This window comes from Ambystoma mexicanum, chromosome 8 (assembly GCF_040938575.1).
Source record: "Ambystoma mexicanum isolate Mex_15411 chromosome 8, UKY_AmexF1_1, whole genome shotgun sequence".
Classification (NCBI taxonomy): domain Eukaryota; kingdom Metazoa; phylum Chordata; class Amphibia; order Caudata; family Ambystomatidae; genus Ambystoma; species Ambystoma mexicanum.
In genome coordinates, this window is record NC_090929.1 from 1,309,232,481 (window position 1) to 1,309,259,944 (window position 27,464).

At 50.0% G+C, this 27,464-nt stretch overlaps 1 protein-coding gene across 3 annotated transcripts in view; it reads left to right on the forward strand.

Annotated features, from left to right (window-relative positions):
- The window catches only part of STK32C (serine/threonine kinase 32C), a 2,128,976-nt gene that overhangs the window by 1,626,857 nt on the left and 474,655 nt on the right, over positions 1 to 27,464 (forward strand). The gene's annotated exons all lie outside the window — the stretch shown is intronic.

The following is a 27,464-nucleotide window of genomic DNA, read 5'->3' on the forward strand; positions in this document are numbered from 1 at the left end:
ACCATGGCCAATGGGAGCTTGGACCAAAACTTTATAGAACTTCGGAGACTCGTGATGGCGGCCTCGGTGTTGTGTTCATGCATGAGTAGCGGGGTGTGGCTTATGTTGATCCCCAAATAACGGAACTGGACCAGTTGCCAGCTTATTCCTATCTCTGGGAGATTGTTTTCCGGAATGTTGCGTAAGCCCGCCAAGGGGAAGGCAGAGGACTTATGCCTACTAAAGCGGATCCCTGAGTACTTCGCATAGTTGTCCAGTATCTCCAACGCGGTTGGCGCGTTAACTTCGGGGGAGCTTAGGTAAAGAAGGACGTCGTCTGCATACAAGGATATTATGTGGTGTGCATTGCCCACCTTAATGCCAGCATCGAAAAGCTGCTGCCTGAAGTATAATGCAATCGGTTCCAGGCCCAGTATGTACAGCATGGGTGATAACGGGCAGCCCTGCCTTGTTCCCCTTTGTATATCCCAAGCCGCTGAAACCACTCTTCCCGTTCTTACTCTCGCCGTCGGGGAATTGTAGAGGACCTCAACCCACCTGATGAAGCCCCCTCCAAAGCCAAATCTTCTCAGGACCTCCCTGATCCACTCCCAGTATATGGAGTCGAAGGCCTTGATGGCGTCGAGCGACAACACCGCCAGGTCCTCGTCCCTGTCATATGTTTCGGCCATTACATGCTGCAACCTCCGGAGGTTAGCAGTGGTGTTGCGCCCAGGAACGAATCCGTTCTGATCTTCGTGAACGATGGAACCCACCACCCTGGCTAGCTTGCGGGCCAATATGGATGTGAGGATCTTGGCATCGTAGTTTAGCATAGCCAGAGGGCGATAGGACTCACAGTCGGTGGGCGATTTGTGTGGCTTGAGCATGGGGACTATTATGGTTTCCTTCATGGTGTTGGGGAGAATCCCATCCGTGTGTGCCTCCTGGTAGACCTCGTGGAGAACTGGGGCAAGGATGGACTCATACGCTTTATAGAACTCAGGTGGGAGGCCGTCACTGCCAGGGGCTTTGTTGTTGGAGAGGGACCTGATTGCCCCTTGAACGTCCTCAAGAGTGATCTCGGTTTCCAGCTCCTCTCTCTGCTCGAGCGAAATGTGGGGAAGTTCTATCTCCTCGAGTGTGTCTATGATGTCTGCAGCAGGAATCTGGGTCTTGTGGGTATACAGTTCTGTGTAGAATTTAGCAAAGGCTTCATTGATCCCTAGCTGAGTCGAGTGGGATGACCCATTAGCGTCCCGTATCTCCACTGGGAGATGTTTGGGGTGTTCCCGTTTGCAGAGCCATGCTAGTAGTCTCCCCGGTTTGTCCGATTCTTTATGAGATCTGGCGGTGTGCGTGGCGAAATCAAATTTTTCCAGTCTTTCCCATGCCTGCTGACATTCTGTGCGGGCTTCCTTCAGCTTGGTCTCTGTCTCCATAGAGTTGTCGCATGTGGACTCCAGTCGGGAGATCTCAGCTTCCTGTGCTTCCAGGGTTCTCCGCAACTGCCTGCGAGTTCCGCCGGCTCTCGATATGATTTCGCCTCTGGTCACCACCTTCATTGCTTCCCATAATGTGCCCCAGGAGGGGACCGAACCGATGTTGTTCTCCAAGTATTCTTCCAATTTTTCGGCAAGGGTTTCCCTGAACTCGAGGTCCGCAAGTGCCGCGGTCGGCATCCTCCACATGGGGATCGGGGGTCTGGGGCCTCTCATTTGCCATAACATGGTCAGTGGGGAGTGGTCGGAGATCGTCCGCCCCAGGTATTCTGTGGTTGCTATGTGTGGGGTAAGTTCCTTATTGATGAACAGATAGTCAATTCTTGTGTGAACTCCGTGTGGAGCTGAGTAGTGGGAGTAGGACCTGTCGGTCGGATGGTGTTCCCTCCAGATGTCCACTAAGTTGAGTTGCTCCAGAGTTTCCCTCAAGGCACCGGATGTGAGGCTGCTCGGGCGTGGGGGGGGCAGCGATCTGTCTGCACTCGTGTCAGCAACACAGTTGAAGTCCCCTCCCCATATGAAGGTGCGGTCCCGGTACCGAGTCAGCTTCGTTATCAATGTGGCGAGGTACGCCGATATCCCGTGATGAGGGAAGTAAGAGTTGATGAAGCAGACTGGGGTTTGTTCCAATGTGCCCCAAATCGCTGTGAATCTCCCTTCTTTATCTTGTTCACTTCCCTCCATCTGGAAGGGGACGTCCGGGCTTATCCATATTAGCACCCCTCTGGCGTATTTAGAGTAGGGGGACCCTCTAACAGTCCCAGCCCATCGGTCTGCAATTTTAGACATGGCCTCCGTCGTGAGGTGAGTCTCTTGAAGGAGTGCAATGGAGATTTTCTTCCTCCTGAGGTAGGACTGTATACGATTGCGCCTGAGGTATGAGCCCATGCCCCGCACATTCCAGGTCATTACAGTAAGCTGTGCCGCCATCCGGTTCGAGTTTCAGATTTGGTGTGGGACTCTGGGGTCCGACTCCACTTTAGTCTTGTTCGGGTGGGCTGCAGGGGGGATACCACTGCATTTCGTTCATCGGTGTCATGTCCCAGACCCATCTCGGTCTGCGTTGGCAAAAGAGGCATGAAGACTGTACAACTAATAAAACTAACAACAAAACTTAAACTGGTGCGCCCAGCAACTACAACATTGTCGCGGTGCTCAGGCGCTCTCGAGCCGTCGGAGCCCATCCGGGAGTCGGGCGCGAGCTGGGTCAGGCGGGTGCCCAGACCGGGTAAATACTACGCTGGGGGTGGGGCAAGGGCCTGGCGGCAGAGCCGAACGAGGCCGTTTCCAAATGAAAAAACTGTAGTTGGATTATCTTCTGTATTCCGGTCTCACGTGCGATGTTTCTTACATGGGGGTCGCTGGGGGGTTAGGTCTCAGTCTGTGAGTTGTCCTTGCCATCCGCCAGGTTATTATCCTCAAGCCACATGTTGGCCGCATCTGGGTTCTCGAGAAATACCACTCTCTCCTTGTAGACAACCCTTAGGCGCGATGGATAAAGTAGTCTATATTTTAGGTTCAGTTGTCGGAGCCGGGCTTTTATCGGGACAAATGAGTTCCGCTCTCTTTGTACCTTCTGCGTGTAGTCCGGATAAATGGAGATTTTGGAGTCTCCTCGCTCGATGGGGCCCCCCTCCCTGGATCGCCGTAAGATAGTTTCTCTGTCCTGAAAGTTCAGTATCTTAGCGATTATGGGTCTGGGGTGCGATCCGGGGGGAGGGCGCCTCTGAAGGGATCTGTGGGCCCTTTCGACAGAGAATCCCTGGGTCAATTTGCCGGCCCCTATTTCTTGTAGCAGAAGGGTTTCGACGAAGGATGTGGTATTTACTCCCTCGTTCCCCTCCGGGACCCCCAGGATCCTGATATTGCTCCGTCTGGCCCGACCTTCGGCCTCCTCCGCCTTTTCCTCCAAAAAGGTGACTTTCCTCTTCAGGAGGACAACTTCGGACTTTATGGCTGTGATGGCCGTGGAGGCTTCCTCTGCCGACTGTTCAACGGTCGCGACCCTCTCCGTTAAGTTGCGAGCGTCCTGGCGGATCAGTTGAATATCGACTTTGAATTCGTCGATCTTGGAGTCTATATGCGTCTTTAGCGAGGCTATAGCATCAAGTATCTGAGAGTGGTTATCGGCCGCCACCTCTTCGCTCGACTGGGCAACTTCAGAGGAGCTGGCCTTGGATTGAGTGGGGGTCTTCGCCCTGGTGGAAACAAAGGAGTCCATGGTGGCGGCTCTGGTCTTGTTCTTGGCGGCCATCTTGGAGCGATGGTTGCGGGTGTTTTTAGGCCTCAAAAGTTAGTTCACTTGTGAGATCACTGGTGGGGCCCTTCACCTGGCCAAATATCGGGCCGTGAGCTGTGGTCTGCCCCCGTGTGTGATGGTGTGGTCCGTAGAGGTGGTCTCTAGAAGAGCGGAGCCTCTCTTTTGCTGCTGCCTCTCCCCGCCGGGCCCTGGAATCCGTTGGGGGAGGGGGTACCCCTCGCAGGCACCGCTATGCTGTGCGGGGCGCCATCTTGGATCCAGTAAGAACGGGAGGGGGGGAGAACCGATTCAGGGCCACCGGAGTCTCAGGGGGGTCCAATTTGGTGGGCCCAACAACTATTCAGGTGCAGGGCTGCTTCGCCCAACCGCTCGTTCCTTCTCAGAAGTCGGGGTCGCACGCGAGCCGGAGAAAAAGGATCAGGAAACGGCGTCTCGGCCGGAGCTCGGCGGATCAGCTACCGCTCGCCATCGACGCCAAGCCACGCCCCTCAGCCAACTCTTTAATGGTTTTTGCTTCTGGCCCCTCCATGAGGCTCCTGCCGCTTATTGACTCCAGGATTCTGCATTTCCCCACGCCGTTTCATGTGCCATTTGCACTAGGGATGATCTCTTTAGGCGCCTCCTCTCGATCATGTGCGATTTGTCTGGGCGGGCTTATACCCTGGAGGGGCATGGATTTCTCAGTCTGTCTTAAGAAGATCGGTGCCAGTTTCATGGGGATCTTTGGAACTTCCTTTATAGTTTCAGGTTCTGCAATGGCTTTTTGGACCCTGGTTTGTTTATTTTTCAAGAATATTGGGGCTATTTAAATACTGACTTGTCCTTTTCCAGAGCTTTGCTTGCTCGCAGTCTTTGGAGAGGACTCCACTGGGTCAGTTTGCAGACCAATGCTTGAGCTGTGTATCTTGTTTTCTTTTGGGCCTGTGATTTGCCTCATTTGGGATCTCTTTTTCACAGATTTTTTCAGGGAGGAGTCGTTTGGCTTTATTTGGTTATTGCCTGTACTCTGGGCAGGTTCTGAGTGAGGGTGACGGAGGGGATAGCTTCAATGCTCTTGTTTTCCACAGGCACTGACAAGTTTTTCAAGAACAAATTTGCTCCTGTGTTCTTTACACATTTGTTTTTCTGTTTTTTTGTCTTTTTCTTTGTTCTTCTTGCCTGTGGCAGAGGTGTTCTAGACCGGATTCTACTCCCTTTTTTCCGTTTTACCCTTTTTCTTCCTTTATAGTTTTAACAGGACGTTGAGGTCCAGGTGTCTTCAGTGGAACTATTTCCTTGGGTAGTTTTTTCCTCACTCAACAAGGGACTTCCTTTGACCACCACATCATCATCGACAACCACATTAGCTAATCTCCGGAATTCTTCCAGTATGAATTCGGATAATGAAGTGTCATCAAATGTTGGATTGGTGTCTAAATCCTCTTCACTGGATAAATGTCTGGGGTTTGAGGGTTGTGATAGGCACGCCGAGAGGTCTTTTATGAGCGTGTGCATGGTATCATTAACCTTTTTCCCTTCCTTAAGTAGGTGGAAAATTTGGGCAATGTCGAGCCCTTGTTTTACACCTTCCAACTGAGTCTCCTTAAGAGTTGGAATCAAAATGGTATTCATAACATTTCTCAGGCCCATCATTGCTGATTTGCTTTTAGCTGTCTCATTTGTTAGTTCCAACAGGACACCGGCTTGGGCTTCTACTTTCATATTTAACAACTCAATACTGAGACCAGGGAATTTAGCACAAAGCTTAACGCCAACAATGTGCTTTCACTGGTTTGTGAGGGAACGGCTTGTATGCCTTCCAACGGTCTGTCTAAAGAGTCTTGCACTGTAGTCAGGCTTCCCTCACTTTGGATGCTGGAGTCTGTGACAATATTTTTTCTGCAATCCTTGTGCATGGATGAGGCCATTTCTTTGCCCTCTTGCATACATTCTGTGGATTGCCACACTCTGTCTTCCAGATCTTCTGCATCGTTTACACTTTTATTTATTTTGTTGTAATGGTATAATCCAAACAACGCTTCCACCCTTTCTTAATGAAGTGAATTTGTCGTCTTCCCCAACTGTTTGTTGAATATGCGTGTGGACAAGAGCGCGTATCGTTATGGGAACGTTCTGTTGTGGGGCTGGGCCTGGGGTATTTGATGCGACTGTCCCAGTTCCCTCCCCTTCACTCGGAACCTGTGCCAGGTAGGAGCCATCCTGATCGGGCGTGCTCTCCAGGGTGGGGGTGCTATGGAGTCTCATTTGCAAAGGAGATTCTTAAAAGATAAATGAGGCACAGAGCTTCTAGTAAATCAGCTCTTCTTTGAGCTTTCGGTATGACTTCGTCAGGCACTAGTATATTTTTGCAGGAACTGGATGTCGATGTCAGACTTGGGGTTATGCAAGAAGGGGGGTGTTAATTACTGAGCAATGTCTTGTGCCTCTATAAGGCTCCAGAATAAGCGCTGAGCCACCCCTGTCCCGCACTTCTGGTGTCTCGCTTGGTGTTACACAATCGTTGATTGCAAAAAACAACACTGAGGCTATGGGAAAGGCTGGATGGATCTATATCGGCACCGTTAGGAATCCCAGAGCCTCCGGAGCAAAACAGCAGTATAACAACGTAGAGTTCAAACAAAGCACTGCCCTTTACTCTGCCGGGCTTCACGCTCATTCTCTGTCTTTTGCTTCCTGTCCCAAGGAGGGCGTGGCTTACTCCTCAGTTTGCCTCAAAGTCAAAGGCACTGATTTACAATAATGGTTCCAGCGTACCAGCGTACCAGCGCAGTTCAAGTCGTTCAATCCCGCAGCATGTGAGTCACATAAGAAAAATGCTGTGGCTCAATGCTCCAGTGGTCTTGCAGTCCAGACCAGAGCCACAGCAGCAAAACAGTGTAGAGTACAAGCAAAGCACCGCCCTTTACTCCGCCGGCTTCACCAACCTATACTCATGGACATAAAAAACCAACATTTTCACGAATGTGCACATGGACCTTTATCCGAGGAGCAGAAACAAAAAAAGAAGTGGTTGGTGCCATGTTCACCTCCACACAAAGCTCTTGAGAAGATTGTGTACGATAAAATGCTTTCGAGAGACATGAAGGGACTCACGTAATTCTGTCATACTGGAGATTTGGAGGTGTTGCACAATATGTGCCTAAAGTACAGGCCCAAAAGGTTGCATTTTGGCATAGACGGTATGGAGGCCAGAACTAGACCAGCTGTACTTGCGCACAATGGGAATGCTGGGAGCGAGAAAGCGAAAACTGCAGGATATTTTGGGATGCATCGTTAACTCGAGGCCTTCACAAAACAAACAATGGGTGGTTAAGCCAATATACCAGGATATGGAATTCGAATTTGTGAAAGATTTGACATTGAATTTGCTGCCATACATACTCATGGAATTGAGATCCAGATTGATTTCCTAGGACACACACAGTGCCACAAAACATTGCAAACAAGCCCTGTCCACCTTAAAGTTACTCGTAGAACAGTTGACTTCCCAATATAAATAATGAGTAGCTGTCTTCACAATCGGCTTGCAATAACATTTTTGACATGTTACCCAATATTTCTACATTGTACATCAACAATTGAATGCTATTACACTAACTTTTGATGCTAAAGACAGTATTAAAAAATATTTTATTATGCAGATTGAATTTGGTGTATGTTTCATTAATGTATTTCATTCACCTTCCCTTCATCGATATGTATGTTCCTCTAATTATAAGACACATGTCTGCGATTACTATTTGTGATACATTTGAAAATGGAATTGCCCTAGCACATCGGTGCTGCACTGCCCAATTTCAATTTGCTGAAATAATGATGGGCAAATTGGATATTAGCCATCAGTCAACGGGGCACTGAGGCTTGGTGTCTGTCAAACCCTTAATTCTTGACCCAAACCACATACACATATGCAGTGCTTGGCACTGGCACTGAAAGCCTATGGTGGGTAAGCTTTTCATAGCAATTATCAATCAACTGACTTGTGTCAACGCCCTAACTTCCAGAACGTTCTGCCTTAGCAGTTTTTTTTAAAACATCTCTGCGATTAGACCCATTTTTACTCTCTCTGATACTATTTCAGTATTTTGATGTGTGAGTTTTTTTGGGTTTCTCCATAGCTCAACATAGCACACCATTGCGTCCAAAATATCATTTTCAACAAAAATATTGTCATTGTCAACATTTTGACAATTAGTGCCTGCTGTTGCTGGGTTTCCTTAGAGTGTGAATACGTGTTTTGCTTTGCATGCACCCCTCCTTATGTCCTTCCCTTGTGTTTTTGACAGCCCCCTCCAACACCATTCTTCTTCTTCCCTCTGCCTACCAACTCCCTGGTGCTCTCTGTCTCTCCTATCTTTTGTAACTGTTTCTCTATCGACTACCTGCTCTCTTCACTAAATCTGGTGGGAAGAAGTTTACGAAGGACTTCTTGGTCTCCAACCCCAGCCTCCCTATCGCTGATTCCTATACCTTTGCTACATCCAGGCAAAGCCTCTGTGACATACTCTTTGTCATTCCCTCGCCACACCTATGGACTCTACATATGGTCTCTGTCATCTCTCTCCTTTCTCTTCTTCTCACATTAATAGTGGCACCCGGTGGGAGGCCCTCTTGGCCTCCTTCCATTCTGTGCAAGGTTATCATTAATGTTTAATTAATGCCTCTTAATTAAGAAGTTTCCTTGTTAAAGTTTCCTTCTTGGAGAATTTAACATCCGACTGGATGCTTGGTGTACTTCCTCAGGACTCACAGAAAACTGCTCTCCTGAACATGCCTGAGTACGTGCTTTCCAAACTTGATTCCTTCACCCTGTGTACTCATCTTATTCGATCACTACTCTGCCTTTGGCATGGTGAACCCTACCATCCTTTTCAACCATCTCCATGATAACTGCGGTTATCACCGATTATGCCCTGGTTTGGCTGACTTTTTTCCTCTCTGATCGACCCTCCATGTTCCAATATGCCATATTTCCATATGTGCATTATAAATGCAATATCATATCATCATATGATATCATGGTCTGTTTTGTACAGACACAAAAGGAATCCTAGGTTACACAAGGCTTTCAGTTTTACTTACCTTCATTGTAACAGTGGTTGATAACCAATTTCAAGTCATGGCTTCCCATGCTCAGTGAAACGAAAAGCAACTGTCAATGATATGATATGATATGGCATTTGTAACGCGCCTATACACAAGTGTTTCAAGGCGCGATGAGGCGGGGGGGACAAGGAGAGACAGACAACGATCCTACTAGGCCAGGTGTCTTTCAGGTCGCGCAAGTGCAAGGGTAAGGGGACTGGGAAAAGTGCAGGGGGAAGGGGAGAGGGGGGAAGGTGCTATACATGGTTAGTAGAATACAAGATAAATAATAGGGCAAGGTGGTGGCAAGTGCAAGGAAAGTGTAGTACATGGTTAGTAGAATACAAGATAAATAATAGGGCCAGATGGTGGAAAGTGCAAGGAAGTGCCGGGAGAAGGGGCTGAAGGATACAGAGACAGTCCCGTAGTGCAGGTAGGCAGTGCAGGGAAGAGTGGCTGGGCCAAGGACCGAGATCGGTAAGTGGCCCAGTAGCAGATTCAGTGCAGGTTCAGTGAATTTAGCAGGGGAGAGAGGGAGAGAAAGCAGAGGCAAAGAGGAAGGTTTTGAGGTGGTTCCGGAACCGGAGATGGTTCTCCTCAAGTTTCAGGGAGGCAGGAAGGCTGTTCCAGAGGGAGGCCCCTGCTGCGGAGAGAGATCTACCCCCAGCTCGCTGCTTGGAGAAGCGGCTGACCCTGAGGTAGTCGGAGGTGGATGAGCGAAGAGCTCGAGAAGGAAGATATTTTGGAAGAGAGAGTTGAAGGTACTTTGGCCCAAGGCCCCGGAAGGCCTTGTGGACATTGCAGAGGGTTTTGAACTTAATCCTTGCAGCCACTGGGAGCCAGTGTAGTGATTTCAGTCCTGGAGAGATACGGTCCCTGGGCTTGAGGCCAAGGACAAGTCTCGCAGTCCTGTTCTGGATGAGTTGCAAAGGGCGGAGAGTAGAGGCAGGACGATTTAGATAGAGGCTTTTACAGTAGTCCAGCTTTGAGAGAACCAGGGCTCTGGAGACAGTGAGCTTCTGGGGGAAGGAGAGGATAGGAAGGATACCCCTGAGGAGGTGTAGCTGGTAGTGTGCCTTCTTGGAGACGTCAGATATGTGAGGAGAGAAAGAGAGTGTGGAGTCGAAGATGACCCCAAGGTTTTTTGCCTTGCAGGTAGGCGCAGGAAGAGGGCCCAGGGAGGCTGGCCAGAGAGCTGCAGGGAAGGAGGGAGTGGGTGTGCCGATAAGTAGAATCTCAGTCTTACTAGCATTAAGGCAGAGGTCGTTGGCGGCACACCATTCCTGGATAGCAGAGAGACAGTCAGAGATGAGGGAAGGGGAAGAGGAGGCCGAGGGTAGCCTGAAAATGAGCTGGGTATCATCCGCGTAGCACTGAAAGTTGGCACAGAGAGCGGCGATGCGGGTGAGAAAGAAGTGCCAGATACTGGTTGAACAGCCAGGGGGAGAGGTTACATCCCTGGGGGACACCACAGGTAGAGAAAAAGATGTCAGAGAGGAAGAAACCCAGTTGGACCTGGGAGGGTCGATTGGAGAGGAAGGAGGTCAGCCACACCAGAGCCTGACCAGTGGTACCCAGGTTATCATGGAGACGGTTGAGCAGGATGGTGTGTTTGACAGTGTCAAAGGCAGAAGAGAGGTTGAGGAAAATGAGGACACAAGGGATGTTAGAGTTAAGGTTAGAGAGCAGGTCCTCACGGATATTCAGGAGAGCAGTTTCCGTGCTTCTGGCAGCTCTGAAGCCAGACTGACGGTCATGAAGACTACCAACAGATTCAACATGGAGATTAAGCTGGGAGAAGGGCAGTTTTTCCAGGAGCTTGCCTAGGAAGGGAGTGATAGAGATTGGACGATAGTTAGCTGGGCAGGAGGGGTCGGAAGAGGGTTTCTTAAGAAGGGGGTGCACAAGGGAGTGCTTGAGGGGGGATGGGAAGACCCCAGAGGCAAAGGAGTGATTGCAGAAGTCAGCCAGGGCAGGGGCTAGGGAGTCAATGTGGTCCTTGATAGTTTTGGAGGAACAGGGGTGGACCTGTTTTGACGACACTTTCATAGGTCGGACTTGTCTCAATACCTCGTCAGCAGAAAAAAGGGGAAAGGCAGAGAAGGAGGGAGGAGGGGTGGCTGCAGAAGGGCCAGAGGGAGAGCAGGGAATAGAGGGGGGGAAGTGATAGGAGGAGAGTGAGGACAGGATGTCCTGAGTTTTTTAAATGAAGTGAGAGGCCAGTGCCGTGCAGAGGGCCTGGGAGGGGACAGGATAGGTGGAGACTGCGGCAGGGTTGGCCAGCTCCTTGTAGATTTTAAAGAGTTTGGTCGAATTGTTAGATGCTGCAGAGATGCGGGCTTGGATAAGGGCTCTCTTCTTAGTGAGAACAGAGAGCCGGTATTGCCTTTGGAGCAGGCGGCAGGCCAGTTTGTCAGAGGATGAACATGAGGCACGCCATTTCCTCTCTGCCACCCTGCACTTGTGTTTAAGGGCGACGAGATATGAGTCATACCAGGAGTTACATTTGGCTTTGGGCTTCAGGCGGATCCTCATGACAGGGGCAAGGATGTCAAGGGTATCAGATATAGCAGAGTGGAGAGTAGAGAGGGCTGTGTCAGGGTGGGAGTCAGCCGAAGGGGGGGAGGGGGCGAGAAGGTGGTAGCGAAAGTCTCGACTGACACACGTTTCATGGGTTGGATGACCGCGAAGGTGGGTGGCAGTGATGAGGGTGGCTTTGCCTGTGGGGTAGGGAGGGTGAGGTGGGAGGATAGGAGAAAGTGATCACTCCAGGAGATGGGAGTGGAGAGAGGGACAGAGAGGGGAAGGTCAGAAGAGATCAGAGCATCGAGAGTGTGCCCTGCAGAATGGGTCGGCCCAGATGGGAGAATAGAGACTGAGAGAGAGTCGCAGAGGTCGCGAAAGAGACCAGAGGAAGGACAGGAGGCATCAAGGTGGATATTGAAGTCTCCAAGAAAGAGGAGTTGAGTGGTTGAGGACAGGAGTGAGGAGGAGAGGTCAGCCCACTCAGAGAGGAAGGCGGAAATATGACCAGGTGGCCGATAGATAGTAACCACGGTAAGGGAATGGCTAGGAGAGAGAGAGAGTCGGCAGACAAGGCATTCAAGAGAGGGCGCTAGAGGGCCATCCAAGATGGCCGCATTGACCTCAGCTCCCAGCACAGCCCGTATTAATCCTGCACAATCCTCCTTCTGCCTGTACTTTCTCAGCTCGAATCCTAGACGCCTGGTCTCCCGTCTGCTCCAGCAGCCTGCCAGTGAAATCTGGAAGAAAATCGGCCATCCTGCGCGAAGAAAACCGACGCGGCCTGAACCGGGGCATTGCCAGGCCGGCCCGTGTGCCGCGCGCCGGGGCTTGGGAGGCGGGCTCGCGGCGCAGCCCGAGAGGATAGATCGGCGAGGAGGCGGCGATCGGGCGCTCCTTTCCCCCCGGGGTCAGATCCAGGTCCGGCCCGCCGCCCTCCGGCGTATCGAGGTCCCGTGAGGACTCGGAGGGTAGACGGAGCTGGCGCTCGGGCGCCCGAGGCGCCGCTGCGGCCGGAGCCTCCCCCCTCCCCCCACCCGCCCAACGGAGCCCGCCAGCGCCTGGAGAGACCTGGGACTCCCGACACAGCCGCGGACTTCAGCGGTGGGGAGCGGACGGAACGTCAGGAAGATAAGGTATGGAGGGGGGGTGGGGTCGGGCCTTGTGGTGATACTGGGCGCCCTCGGAGCGGCCGCCCCCCCCCTCCCCATCGTCGAGGGGGCATCAGCGCTGATCAACCCCAGCCGCCGCTGAGGGGGACAGTGGGACCCGGCGCGGGTCGAGGGAGTGAACAGCCCCCAGCGCCCATCACCAGGGGGAGTGCCCACGACCAGCGGGGGGCTCTTCCCCCCCCCAACGCGACATCTGGCACCATCTCGGAGGGATCTCACCCCCCCCCCACCGCAGAGGCAAAGACCCTAGGCCCCCCGGAAGTCATTAGCCTGGTGCCATTATCAAGCCACAGGGGCACCAGCACCAGGAGGTCAAGCGAGATCGCGGTGGAGTGTCCTCCCCCCCCTCAGGTCTGTGCCACGCACGAGGGAGGTCACCTGCACAGCTGATCGCTGCAGTGGAACACCATCCTCTCCCAGCTGGTCATCCGAGGGCTGCCCCAGTGGTTCTCAAAATTGCAGCTCTACAACGCCTACTAACTTTGCATCACAGCAGCAATCCCCACAATAACGGCATCCCTGAGCGAGTTCTCAGAACAATCCTGCCATAATAATATAACAATAGAACCCTGCGAACCATCTACCAGTGGGTCCACCGCAGAAATGGGGAAGAACGATAAATCGCAGAGGAAACTAACGTTTGAGGGTGGCGCAACTCCTAAAGCCCCCTCTCAAAGCGAGGACCACGCGGCGGCCCCAGTCCCCCCGCCTCAGCTGGAACCGGAGGTTAACCCGTCTGAAATCAAAGAACTCCTTCTGGAACTGAAAGCCGGCATAGGAAATCTTAACAACAAAATGGATGGCCTCGCCTCCAAGGTTGACCTCCTACAACACCGCATAGACACACACTCAGAACGTCTGAATGAGGTTGAGCAAAGAGTGTCGAACTTAGATGACGGCACAGAGTCCCTTATAACCAAGGTCACACTACTGGAATCCCAAATGAAAACAACTATTGCCAAATGCGAGGATTTGGAGGGTCGTTCAAGGAGGAACAACATAAGAATTATAGGCGTGAGGGAACAACGGCTACAAGGTAAAATGGAGGAGTTCCCTTATAACCAAGGTCACACTACTGGAATCCCAAATGAAAACAACTATTGCCAAATGCGAGGATTTGGAGGGTCGTTCAAGGAGGAACAACATAAGAATTATAGGCGTGAGGGAACAACGGCTACAAGGTAAAATGGAGGAGTTCGTAGAGTCCCTCTGCACATCACTCTTCAGCAGAGAATCTATGTCCCCAGTCTTTATAGTGGAAAGAGCACACAGGATCCCATCCAACCGACCAGTCCCCGGTGCACCGCCAAGGCCAATCATCGCACGGCTGCTCAACTACAGAGACCGTGACACCATCCTACGACTGGCCAGGGAGAAGGGCGAACTTCTTCATGAGGGTGATAAAATCCACTTCTATCCAGACTTCTCACCCACTGTTCAAACCCAGAGGAAATCCTTCACCGCCATCAAGCAAAGACTCCGAGCCAACCAACTACCCTACTCAATGCTCTTTCCTGCACGACTCAGAGTCCAACAGGGGGAGAGGGTTCATTTCTTCCAATCTCCAGATGAGGCGGGCATGTTCCTTGATCGGATGGGCTGCCCCGATCCGAGCCCCAACCGACCAAGGCCCCAAAGAGACAGAATCCTCAGAAATCCACCGTAAATCAGCATGTCCTGAGCAGACCCACAACCACACGACAGATTGTCATAAGTACAGGCTCAATTTATTATGAGTACGACACGGGGCTGGGAAACTTGGACGGCCCCTGACGCCCCTAGCACAGCTCCAGTTAAGTCTCCTAAGTTATCTCGGCAACCAGTTGGTATTCATGCCGAGCTCAGTTGGAGTACAAGTTACACAGCGACATGGTTTCCACGTGTCCGCAGTTCGTTCTAGTTGGTTATTGAGGGTCCTCTCGGTGGGCTTGTTGGGGGTTGCCCACCCAATAGAAAGGAAATCCACGGGCCAGTTGGGGTTAGCCCGTGGATGGTTCCCTCAGTGTTCATCAAAAAATAAACTATGCGTCTCTAGCCCACAACCACCTCCCGGCTCTCCACCTGCCAATCAGAAATCAGCGCCACCCTATCCAACAGGGGTCCTCTCCCGATGCGACGGTTCCTGCAAATCTCACCCTGATGCCATGATATGGCCAACTGCATCCACCGCAACGCTGCGACATAGAAAGTTCATCGCGTCACATTCAATGTTCTGACATGGAACATAAGAGGAGGCAATATTCCCACTAAAACTAGGAAAATACTCCAATACCTGAGACGTCACAACGTAGACGTGGCCATGATTCAAGAGACACACCTTCTCCCAGGCAAGGACCATCAGTGGGCCAAGAGCTGGGGCTGCCACAGATACTACTCTTCTTATTCAACCTACGCCAGAGGAGTCGCTATTCTGATACATAGGAGGCTGAGCTTCCGTTTGATCCACACGACGAGAGATTCAGAGGGGAGAGCGATTCTGGTGAGTGGAGTCATAGCAGGCCAGAAGGTGACCCTTATTAACTCCTACGCTCCGAACACGGACGGCCCGGATAATTTCGGTTGGGTGCTTACCCAGCTCTCCAAGTTAGACCCAGCAACCATAATCTGGGGAGGGGATATGAACACTGTACTTGATTCATCAAGAGACAGATCGAAAGCTCAGCAACTCCCACCAACTAAAGCAGGACTCCAAATAAATGAAATCTGCAAGGCCTTCAACCTGCTAGACATCTGGAGGGTCACGAATGGTGAATCACGGGAATTCACGTTCCACTCAGCGGTACACAATACAAGTTCCCGAATTGACTACTTCTTCATCTCAGCGAAGGGTCCATTGTCAAGTAAACGCTGCATCATATACCCAAGAACGCTCTCCGACCACTCTCCTCTCTTTCTTGAAGTTGCACACTCCACCCCTTCTCCACCATTACTACGATGGCGTTTCAAGACAGGTTCGTTGAGAGACGAGGTGTTCGCCAGCGAACTGAAGGAAGAGATTAGCGTGTTCCTAGAAGCCAACGCCGGATCAGTCCCCTCAGCAAGTACACTCTGGGAATCCCTAAAATGCTATATCAGGGGAGTGTGTCACGCCAAGGAAAATGGCATCCTCAAACTCATCAGACGCGAGCTCACAACCAGCGAAGGGAAGTTAAAAGACCTGGAACGACAAGCCACGAACGGGATGGATCCCCAAACTGCGAAGGCACTGAAGGAGGAATTACTGATATTCAATCAAGCGGCGGACCGAGAGATCAAATTCCTGAACCGCAATAGCCAAGTCCGGCAGTATGGAGAAGGCCAGAAACCCGGCGCCCTCTTGGCAAACCTAATCAAAGCTGACTCCAAACTGACCCAAATAGAACACATTCGGACCAAGCAAGGCAATATAGTACATACTGACAAGGAGATAGCTGAGGAATTCAGGATCTTCTACCAAGAACTCTACAGCGCCAAATTGTGCAAGTCCTCGACCGCCCCACGGGAGTACCTCGAGGACACAGAGCTGTATTGGGTTGAACACTCCCTCTGTGAACCTTTGAACGAACTGATCACCCAAGAGGAGATTCTGGAGGCCATAAAATCCCTCCCCAGCTCTAAAGCGCCAGGCCCAGATGGTCTGACGGGCGAGTTCTACAAGTCCTTTGCGGGCACGCTGGCCCCCCTCCTAGCGGCGGTATATGAAGAAGCACTAGAGAGGGGTCATCTTCCTCCCACCACTTGTGATGCCAACGTTATTCTGCTGTACAAACCAGATAAACCTCCAGAGGAATGCTCATCCTACAGACCAATATCCCTCCTCAATCTCGATAATAAAATACTCGCCAAGGTGCTGGCGGGAAGATTAATGCCTTTGATGCCTACCCTCGTGCTGGCAGATCAAGCCGGCTTCATACCTGGCCGCAACACGACTTTTGGAATTAGAAGAATGTTCGGTGTCATTGCCGCATTGGACCCCTCGTTGCAGGCGGTGGCGGTTCTGCTCGACGCCGAAAAGGCCTTTGACTCGGTGGAGTGGCCGTTTCTGTTTGCAGTGCTTACTAGGATGGGCTTGGGCGCCCGTTTCATCAACCTGGTCTCACTCCTGTACTCCAGACCACGTGCAAGTATCATCGTCGGCACAGCCAAGTCAGCTCCGATCGACCTGCAAAGAGGCACGAGACAGGGTTGCCCGCTCTCAGCCCTGATTTTCGCCCTGGTGATGGAACCACTAGCCTCCAAACTCAGGGAACAGCGACAACAGAGAGGTCTCATCATAGGCCCTCACAAACTCATTATCTCTCTTTATGCTGATGATGTAGCCCTATTTATCCGTGACCCAGTAGACAACCTGAATCCAGTCATGAGGGAGGTCATCAAATTTGGAGCCGCCTCGGGGCTAAAAATTAATCAGTCAAAATCCATCGTTTTCCCATTGACCCCAAACACAAAACAGTTTCCAGACGACTTCCAACTCTCATGGAAATCCTCCAGAGTCCGATACCTCGGAATACATCTATCACTAAACTGTCAGGAAGTGTTTCGAGATAATTACGAAGTGGTGGTCAAGTCGATTCAGGAGAAGATTTCTCGATGGAAGTCACTGCCTTTGACACTCTGGGGAAGGGTCTCTCTGGTGAAGATGGTGATCCTACCAAAATTACTTTACTTATTCATCAATATCCCTCTGCTGCTGCAACAAGCCTTTTTAAAAAAATTAAAGAGCATGGTCCTCGAGCTACTCTGGGCAAATAAACCAGCCAGAGTGGCGTACACTACGCTCACGCTACCGGTCACAAATGGAGGCCTGGCACTACCTGATCTCGAAAGATACTTTTGGGCAGCTCAGGCACAGTACCTCAGCCACTGGTACACCCCCCAGGCGGTCCGACCACATGTACAGGTGGAAAGAGCCCTTGCAACACCAAACTTTCTGACCGCAATCATCCTGAGCCACACACCGGTTCCCAGTTCCACGATGAACGTGATGCTCACGACGTACAAGGTCTGGAGGACCCTGGCCCAAAGACTAGATGTGATAACACGGTACTCCCCACTCTTACCTATCAAGTTTATTCCCGGAGTCCCACTCACCTCAGAGACCGTGTTCCACCACTGGGTTGACAAACTAAACATTCGAACCCTAGGGGATCTTTTCTCAGAAGAAGGCTTCCTAACTCCAGAACAAGCCAGAAATAGAGGGGGCAACACGGCTCTGGACATATTGCTTTACTTCAGGACTCGCTACACCCTCCAGGCCTTGCTGCCAGACTTCCCTCGTCAACCACCAACTTGGCAACTGTTACATAATGTCATTCAAGCTCAAGGCGAGGGTAGGCTGGTATCACAGATTTACAAAGCTCTCACTCCTGCCACAACCCCGGCCATCATTAGGGCCAAAGCTAGATGGGAAGAAGCACTGCATATGAGCATATCAGATGAGGACTGGAACTACTGCCTGAAACAGACTAAAAAAGTGGCGCTTAACTCACGCCTAAAGCTCATCCACTTCAACTTCCTTCATCAGACTTACCATACACCAGCAAAATCCAACATACACCACCCTGATGCAGAAGCGAAATGCATCAGGTGCGGGACAATTTCAGCAGGTTTTGTTCACCTGGCGTGGGAGTGCCCCGAGGTGGCCCCCTTCTGGAAACGGGTACTAGAGACGACTGCAGCAATTGTGGGGGAACCAATTCAGCCAAGTGCCACAGCATCCCTATTGGGCATGACCAGGCTGCTTTCACCCCCGATAAGGAAACTAGCTGGGATCCTGCTGACTTTGGCTCGGAGGAGAGTTGCCATTGCCTGGGGCCGGGGCCCCCCTCCAGCATTCTCCGCTTGGCGCAAGGACTTGCTTTATTACCAAGACGTTGAATCGGATTTCATTAAACTCCTTCCCCTGCACGCCCGTCCTCCAGACATATGGGGACCACTGACACTGTTCCTGTTGGGTGAGGCAGCAGAGCACTCCTCTGACTCCTCCGACTCGGAGAATGCCCCCAGATGAGGGCTAACAATTGTGGGGACAATACCAGCGGAATGGGAGCGGGAAATGACACATAATCGGCTAGTGCAGAATCACTATCTAAGTGACATGATTTTGGAGGGGCAGAGGAGGGTTGCCGGGAGGGTCCGGGGTCGTGGCGCAAGGTTTAAAGTCCACCCTAATGTGGGTGTGAATTTGTGTTGTGGCATAAATACCAAAAATAAAGTTTTAAAAAAAAAAAAAAAAAAGACAAGGCATTCAAAGGAGGAGTAGGTCTGCGTAGGAGTGACATTGGCAGGAATCTACTCAGGGAAGATAAGGGCCACACCCCCCCCAGCACGGTTGGGCCTGGGCAAGGAGAGGATCTTGTAACCGTCAGGTAGGAGTGTGTCAAAGCTGGCGACAGAGCTGGCCGTGAACCATGTCTCAGTGAGACCGAGGATGTCAAGGTCCAGTTCCTCAAGAAGGCGACAGATATCAGAGGAATGTTTGACGGCAGAGCGAGAGTTGAGAGTGGCAATGTGTAGAAGGTTGCCATCCTTGAAGGATTTCCGGGGAGGGGTACAGATCAGAGGTACGCCCTGTGGAGGTGAAGAAGAGGGAGCCAGAGAGAGGGCAGGGTGAGAGGGTGGAGGCAAGGTAGCCGAGGACGGGGAAGAGGGGACTGCAGGAGAGGAAAGGAAGCTGATGAGGCGGGGAAAGCGTCTATCAAAGAGGTGGAGGTTGGCCTAAGGGTCTTGGACCAAGACAGTCCCATTAGCGTAGACATTAATGATGGCCTTAGAGGAGCGGAAGGGGGCCAAGAGGACATCCCAACGGGTGCCACCATTAATGGGAGAAGAGGTGAAGGGAGAGAGCACAGAGACCATATGAAGGGTCCATTGGTCAGGTGAGGGGCGGTGATGGGCGGGGAAGACAGACAAGAGCAAGCAGATAGGAATGAAAGCGGCAAGCCCTAGTTTACCACAATTACAGAGCAACAGTAACAGTAAATACGAGTAAGGTACCCAGTGTGGAGGCCACCTAAGTTTGAGAGTCCTGCGAGGGGAGAGAAGCCCTAGTTTACCACAGTTGACGGTACACACTGAAGTGGTGAAGGGTGGAGGGCGAGCAGGTGGAGCTAACCAGAAGAAATGGCGGACCGGCGCCTGGCGTCCCCTGCGGACACCTGCAGACACAATGGGAGCCGCATCCGTAAGAGCCACCCTTTGCCTAAGGGGCCCTTAGCCGAGGGGCTGCCGGGCAGGGGGGCTGCCCAGGGGGGACCAGTTATAAGGCAGAAGGAGGGGGGAGGGCGGGCAGGGAGGTGGGAAGGGAGAGGAGGACCAGGAAGTGCCTGAGGAGGGAGGGGGGAGCGGGCCCAACAATGTGCTCTGTGCGCGCTCAGCAACAAGATAAAACAAAGTGGAAAAACACTCACAGGAAGTCCGGAGGACCTGGCAGGGCTTGGTTTGGCCTGCAGTCCCACAGGGCTACCGCCGACTGCTCTCACCCGCTTCGCTGTACAAAGAGAATATTATGATCTGATCTGCCGTGAAGGGCATACCCTGCTGCAAAGAGAATATTATGCCCCAAGGTCCAACTCTCCTCGAATGACAGTTACACAGAATGCAATTCATAATTCTATATCAATTCATAGTTCTATACTGTGCCTATTGTAGACTATGTGATATCTTGCTGAGATTCATGGTACAAAGGATAGAGTCTAGCAAAGGAATTCTATGTTGGCTGGTTTGGCTTGCGCTCACTGGCCGTTTTCCGATTTCGAAAACTGATCTGCCGTGAAGGGCACACCCTGCTGCAATAGTGGGAACCAATTCTTCATCGCCTCAGGCCCCTTTCTGACTTGCTACGGCCTTCCCAAGAAGATAAGCTTTTCGCTTGACCGTCGCGATTGCGTGACTTTGCACACTACTGAAACTGAATCTTCAGGTCCGCGTTTGAAATTCAGGTGAAAGAATCAAAAAAATTGGCTAACGCTCATCCGTGCTTACCCTACGCACACGCACTGGTGATTGAGACAAGGCATAGTCGGACCATAAATACAACTAACCGGGTGTGGGCAAGCAATTTGACCTGTCTCGCTTGAACCTAGACAGGGCTGCCTAAGGTGGGATAGATAGTGTGAACGGCTGTCCCATGTTACGCTCAGAACCTAATGACTACAAACCTCTCGTGAAAGAAGCAAAGAGATAGGTTGCAGGGTTCACAAGGTTAAGTTTATTCTGAAATTAAATAATAATCAACAAAGGTAGATGCTGTTCTTGAACATTGAGACTCCAGATCTAATGCTTTTGCCTATGGAAAGGCCAAAACGTAGTGAATGACATCACATATAGGTTCATAACCCACACTAGTGATGGGTGAGACTGTATTCAAGAACGCAAGGCATTGGTGGATGCCAACAATTTGTTTATTTTTCTTGTATTTTTCTAATGTCATATGCACGTGTGGTGCTCAGTGGAGTAAAGGTCACTTTGTGGCATGATGCTTATGGTGAAAGAAGAAATGTATCAGTTCACACTGCAGCATCTTCTCCGGTGTGTTTTAATATTGTGGCATTCATTCTCAAAAATGAAGCCTACAAAGATAAGCACTGAAAACAAGCTTCAATTGTTATTTGACCTTCGACCGAAGGGAGTAATCACCAGGCTAGAAGGACAGAAGCAGTGAAATACCTGCAAAAATGATAACATTTACTATTATGAAAGTGGACATTGGAACATTTAATTTCAATTTATGCAAACCACTGTTAAGAGCGGAATGGAACAACCAAACATAATGTAAATTGATCTATATATAATATTTTTGCGATGTAAAAAGGGGAAATTGGTCTTTTTGCATATTGGTGAATTTAGACACGTGCGAAAATTGCATGTTGACGTAAAGAAGGAACAGAATACGTTGTTCTGTATACTGCACCATATTTAAAATATACTGATTGCATAACTACTAATAATTGTTATTGGTGTTTTGGTTAAGTCAGGATGAGTAAAGGTTGGGACTTTTGGCCTATATTGATTATTGACATTGTTAGGGGTTGTTCATTGTAGCATATTGTGACGATTATTCATAGACGAGACAAAAGCACAACCTGCATGCAGGCTAGTGATATGTAAACCACTTCGTCACATGAAATATCAGGGTGTGCAATCAAGGTTGCACTATTGAAAGGACCAGGGTCAGAACATTTTCCAAGGGTAATTGGTTCGCTTTTCTATAGATAATATTCCCAGTTCCGTTACAATGCCATCTGTCTGTTGTCCCATTCCTGAGTCACTTTATCCATACCTTTTGGAGCTATGCCGACTTCTCAGCACTAACCTTTCATGTACATCATAGTCCTAAAATAGTCCCCCACATTTTGTATTTGTATTTTATTTATTTGTAACGCGCACCATCAGGCCCAAGGGCATCTGGGCGCAACTTAGGTTAATATACATACAGGAAGTCAACATACATGGTTAAATACAAAATTTACATACAAGATTGTTATATACAAGTGAATGTGCAAACATGATTATATACATCTAACAGTAAGAGTTCGCAGATAGGCCTAGAGGCAGAGGAGCCTAGTTCTGATCAAAAAGCCAAAGTTTGGTTTTTAGCTTGAAAGTGTTCAGGGTGTTTTCAGATCTGATGGTGACAGGCCTGGAGGGCCTGTGGAGGGTATTCCACAGCTTGAAGGCAAGGACAGGGAAGCTCGTACCCCCCGCTTTTTGCAGTTTGAACCTAGGGATAGCGAGGCTATGGAGCTGAGCAGTTCTTTGCGGTCGGGTGGAGGAGTGGAAGGAGAGCCTGTTGCACAGTTGGGGGGGGCCTTGCTGGCTAGGCATTTGTGCGTGAGGGCAAGTGTTTTCAGTGCTATTCTTTGTTTGACAGGAAGCCAGTGTAGGTTGGATCTAGATTCGGAGATGTGGTGGTTTCTGGGAATGTTTAAGGCTGCCCTGATGGCATTGTTCTGGGTGACTTGGAGTTTATTTAGATTCCCTTTGCTGGTCCCTAGATATAGCGCGCTACAATAGTCAATCTTAGACATGATGAGCGTTCTAGCCAAGGTGATACTGTTCGGGGTGGTCAGGAATGGTCTGCAAGCTGCAATGAGTTTGCACGTGTATGCTGACGCTGATCTAACAGCATTAGTTTGTCGGGTCAAGGAGAGGGTGGCGTCCAGGTAAAAACCTAATGTTTTAGTGTCTTTGGAGACTTTGATGGAATTACCATCTATGATGAATGCCTGGTAGGACGGATCTAGCTTACCAAGACGTTGCGGAGAACCCAGGATGACAAGCTCTGTCTTGTCGTCATTGAGACATAATTCATGTTGGGCCATCCAGGCCTGGATGACCAAATAAATGTTATTCAGGGCCTTAGTGTCAACTAGGTAGTCGCCTGTGATGGGAATGAGTATCTGAGTGTCGTCAGCATAGTTAGTATATGAGACACCCAGATAATCAAGCACATCAAAGAGCGGCTTAGTGAATACATTATAAAGTGTCGGTGACACACAAGATCCTTGTGGAACGCCACAGTGAATGGGAGCAGGGTCAGCGGCTGCAGAAGGTGAGAAGACCCTCATGGATCTGTTGCTCAGGAAGGATTTGATCCAAGCTGAGGCGGAGTCTGAGAAATGGGCAGCAGTGTGAAGGTGCCGGCATAGGATTTGGTGATTGACCAAATCAAAGGCTGCAGAGAGGTCTAGGAGAAGAAGCAGAGCTAGTTTTCCATTATCTTTCAAGATCTCAATTTGGGTTTTTAAATCTATCAAGGCCGTTTCTGTCCCATGTCTAGGGCGGAATCCAGATTGCCGTGAGCATAGGAGATTATTGGATTCCAAGTGGTCTTGGATCTGCGGATATGCTGCGCGATCCAGAATCTTAAGCAGGAATGGGACTGTGGTTATGGGTCTAAAATTAGTGGGTATGCTAGGGTCTAGAGTTGGTTTTTTGAGCAGTGGGATCACCCAAGCGTCTTTGAGGTTGTCAGGGACTGTCCCAGTTTTAAAGGAGGAGTTGATGAAGGCCGTGATGAATGGGGCCAGGTCGTGGGCCGAGTCCTTGACGATAGCAGCAGGGTACGGGTCACCTTGGCAGTTAGAGGGTTTGATTCTCGTGATGATTTCTTCTACCTCAGCGATGGTGAGAGAGGAGAAGGCAAACGGTTTGATATTAGGGGAGTCAATGGGGGGGCACTTGCGTAGGAGGGTGGACGGTTGTCCATCTTCAAACTGTCTTGTTTGTCTTTGATTTTAGATTGGAGAGTACAGATTTTGTTCAGAAGGGCCGACTGAATATTGGCACACCATTTGCTGTCTTTAACGCAAGTGTCAGGGGGGATGGCTGGGGATTCGAGTTCTTTTAAAATTTTAAAGAGTTCTTTGGTGTTTGAGTCGGCTTGGAGGATACGGTTGTTAAAGGAGTCCTTTTTGGCTGAGATAATGGCATCTTTGTAGATGATGGAGGCGAGGATGAAGCCGTCTTTATGCGCGTCAGAAGGGTGACTTTTCCAGCGATTTTCAGCACAGCGTTTGGCTTTACGGAGCACTCTTAACTGTGGTGTAAACCAGGAGTTGAGATGTGCACGTGGTTTGGATTTTCTAAGTTTAATAGGGGCGATGGAGTTGATGGCAGAGAGCATAGTGTGATCATAGGTGTCTGCCAGGGACGTGGGGTCAGTGCAAGAGTAAGTGGCGGCATTGAGCGAAGGGAGTAGCAGTGGGAGTAGTTTCTCCTTCGTTATGTCTCTTTTATTTCTGGTGGAGAGGGCCGGAGCAAATGGGGTTGGGGCGCGCAGGGCTGCTTCAATGTTGAAGGTAATGATGTGGTGGTCAGACCATAGACAGGGGGTGTTGGAGAGGACATTAATGTTACAATTGGAACTGGCTAACCAGTCAAGAGTTCTCCCTTTGGAGTGGGTAGGTTTTTGGATGTGTAGGGAGAAGCCTAGGTCAGTCAGTGCGTTCTCAAGGTCGGATGCAAAAGAGTCTTTGGGGTCCCCAAGTCCTAGATTGAGGTCCCCTAGGATTATAATTTGCGATTTAGTTTTGGTTTTGTCAAGGAGTAGGGAGGACATATCACCCACAAAGGAGGGAGCCGGGCCAGGGGGTCTGTAGATAAGGTGAAGGGTGGTGGTTTGGTTGGGCGTGGGAGGAAGTTTGACTGAAAGTAGTTCGGCTGATTCTAGCTTAGAATTAGTTAACACTCTAAGCCCAAGAGAGTTTTTGTGAATGAAGGCCACACCACCACCTCTGGTGAGGGTTGTGGTACGATCGCATCTCGTGATGCCATAGTCAGGCGGTAAGGCCAGGGCTAAGGCAGGACCAGAGGCGGCATGTAGCCAGGTTTCCGATATGGCAATAAAGTCAAGTTCGTGGGTTGTGATGAGGTCAGCGATGTCTAGAGCGTGAGCAGGAAGGGATCTGGCGTTAATGAGGGCGCCCTTGATTTGTGGTGGTTTGGCAGCTGTTGTGTTGGGTTTCGCCATGCTGCAATGTGAAGGAGAGAGGGGTGGTGTGTGAATAGATTGCTTAGAGATGTACCTATGGGTGGGAGCTGGGCGGAATCTAGAGCCAAGTCTCTTATTTCTAATCAGGAGGGAGCAAGGTAGGTTCGGAGTTGGTTTCTTTGCGAAGTGTTCTAGCCAGAGGGCAGGATTGTTAAGATACTGATTGGTTCTGTTGCTACTGTAGCACTGAGCAAGGGGGTTATCCTTGGGGTAGGCCATGGTAGGGTCCGGGCTAGGAGGCAGCTGGTAGTGGGGGCCGGGATATGTACCGGATGTGTCAGGTAAGGAGAGGAAGGATGGCGAGGGGGCATGTAGTAGGTGTGAGAGTGATATCCCAAGAAGTGGCAGAACAGTAAAGGCAGTAGGTCCAATCATGCAAAAATAAAGGATAAGGAGAGTCCTGTGGAGCATGGTGGTGAGGTTAGACCTCACGGATTGAGCAGTGTGTGCTGACCAAGGCAGATGCCTGTGACACAGTATCCAGATTGGTGAGGTAATGTGCTGGGATGCAGAGTTGGTACGGCAGGCACTGAATTAATATGGGTCAGTTAATGGGTTATTGCCAAGGAATGGTGCTGAGCTAAGCAAGCGGATTCATGAATACATCATTAAAGAAGGCAAGCAACAGAGTCTATACCAGTAAAAAAGTATACATTTGAAGCGACACTTTGGGTGAGGAGCAAGGCTGAAATGCGACGGGTTAAATCCTAATGCAAGAGTCGGGATAGCCTGATCATAAAGGGTTTGTGCACTGTTCTGTAATACGTTAGAGATGCACAATACAATATTAAAGCAAGGCCACAGACATTCTCAGAGGTGCCTAGAGTGGAGTATTTGCAATTAGGTAGTGGATACAAGTACAGGTGCACAACAGCACTTTGGAGTAAGCCTGAGTTATACAGTAGAGATACAGTTAGATGCAGTTGTAAGGCATTCAGTTGCTGACCCTAGTAGTATTACAGGCAAGCACGCAGGGAGCATCCTAGGCCGATAGACGTGCTAGGATGCAGAGTTTAGAGCGAGAGCACGATGTAGAGGTGAACACAAATGGACATGCATAGTGGGCAGGCATTGGGGAGGGATATCCAAAGTACAAGTTTCAATACCATAACGAGTGGAGACCTAATGGTGTAGCTACATATACATTTCAGTAGCAGGCAATTAGCAGAGAGGCTAGGACATGGATCATGCGGTAGGTTAAAATACAGGACATTCGTGTATGCGTTAGTCTTTTAGGGTCGAGGTCACGTGATGGTGTAACTGCGAGGCAGGCAGGACTCGAGGCGGCAGTTGTGCAGCAGAATAACACTAGCAGTAGCGCTAAGTACAGTACCTTGTAGGAGTCTTTATGCGAGCCACAGGCCAGGGTTTTGGGCAGAAGGCAGAGAGCAGGCAGTGACAGGCTGGGACAGGAAGAGTTGCCTTTGTGCCGGCCTTCGTGCTGGAGGCCGGCTGCGCCTGCCGGCTGCTGATTGGCCCTCTTCATTGTGTTCATTGTGTGTGGTTTGTGTTCATTATTCTGTTTCATCCGGTGCAGAATTACAACATAAATTAGTATAAAGAACAGATATGCAAAATATATTTTTATTCTGTTATCTACACAGATATATTGTACCGTTCTGCGAATGCCATAGTTTCCCGCTACCGTGCTCAACCAGCAATGGCAGATATGCCTAACCGCATCGTTCAGCATCACCATCATGTGGGATGATAGACCAGCACCGATATGCCCTTTGGCAGTACCAGGAACAAGGAGCAACCTGTCATTGTTTACGGTGTAGCAAGAATCTGATGTGTCGAATCCACATCTTCTCCCAAAAGGAACACCATGTGCGTCATTTTAAACTTTTGCCACTTGAGCCTAAGGACACACAACTATTCGTGGTTCATCGCAATCAGTGGATCTCAATGTGGTTTTTGGAGCGTTCTTTGATAAATAAAAGCATGTGCGAAATTTCAGATTAATGATGTTTTCTGTAAAGTTATTAGTAGCAAATTCAATTTGGGGCACGCTGTGAGAGTGTGTTGATCTTCTGTTTTCTGTGTCAACTGAGGTTATTACGTGGGTGATGACTGGGCGTGTTTCGCTACGCTGCCCACTAACATCATGAAAATAGGTGGAGCATATTGTTTGGAATAGCGATGTCAGCTTCAGGGGCGGGGGATATGATTTAGTGTTGCAAGGGCACTTGAACTTAGAGTGATCTTACCACAGATAAGATTAGCACAAGATGGCTGTGCGAGACTCCTGGTTTTTGCATGTGTAAAAGTGAGGAAGACCAAGGTAAGATCTACAGGAAAGTTTTTACGATTGATTACTGTATGCTGAACAACACATGCCGGAACGATCGGGACAATAATATTTTTGAGCGCACTATCCCTTTAAATTTGGCTAGGTTGTCAGGGTGCACTTTCTAATTCATGCACAGGCTTTCTAAAACTGTTTAACAATGCCGATATGCACTTCAGTG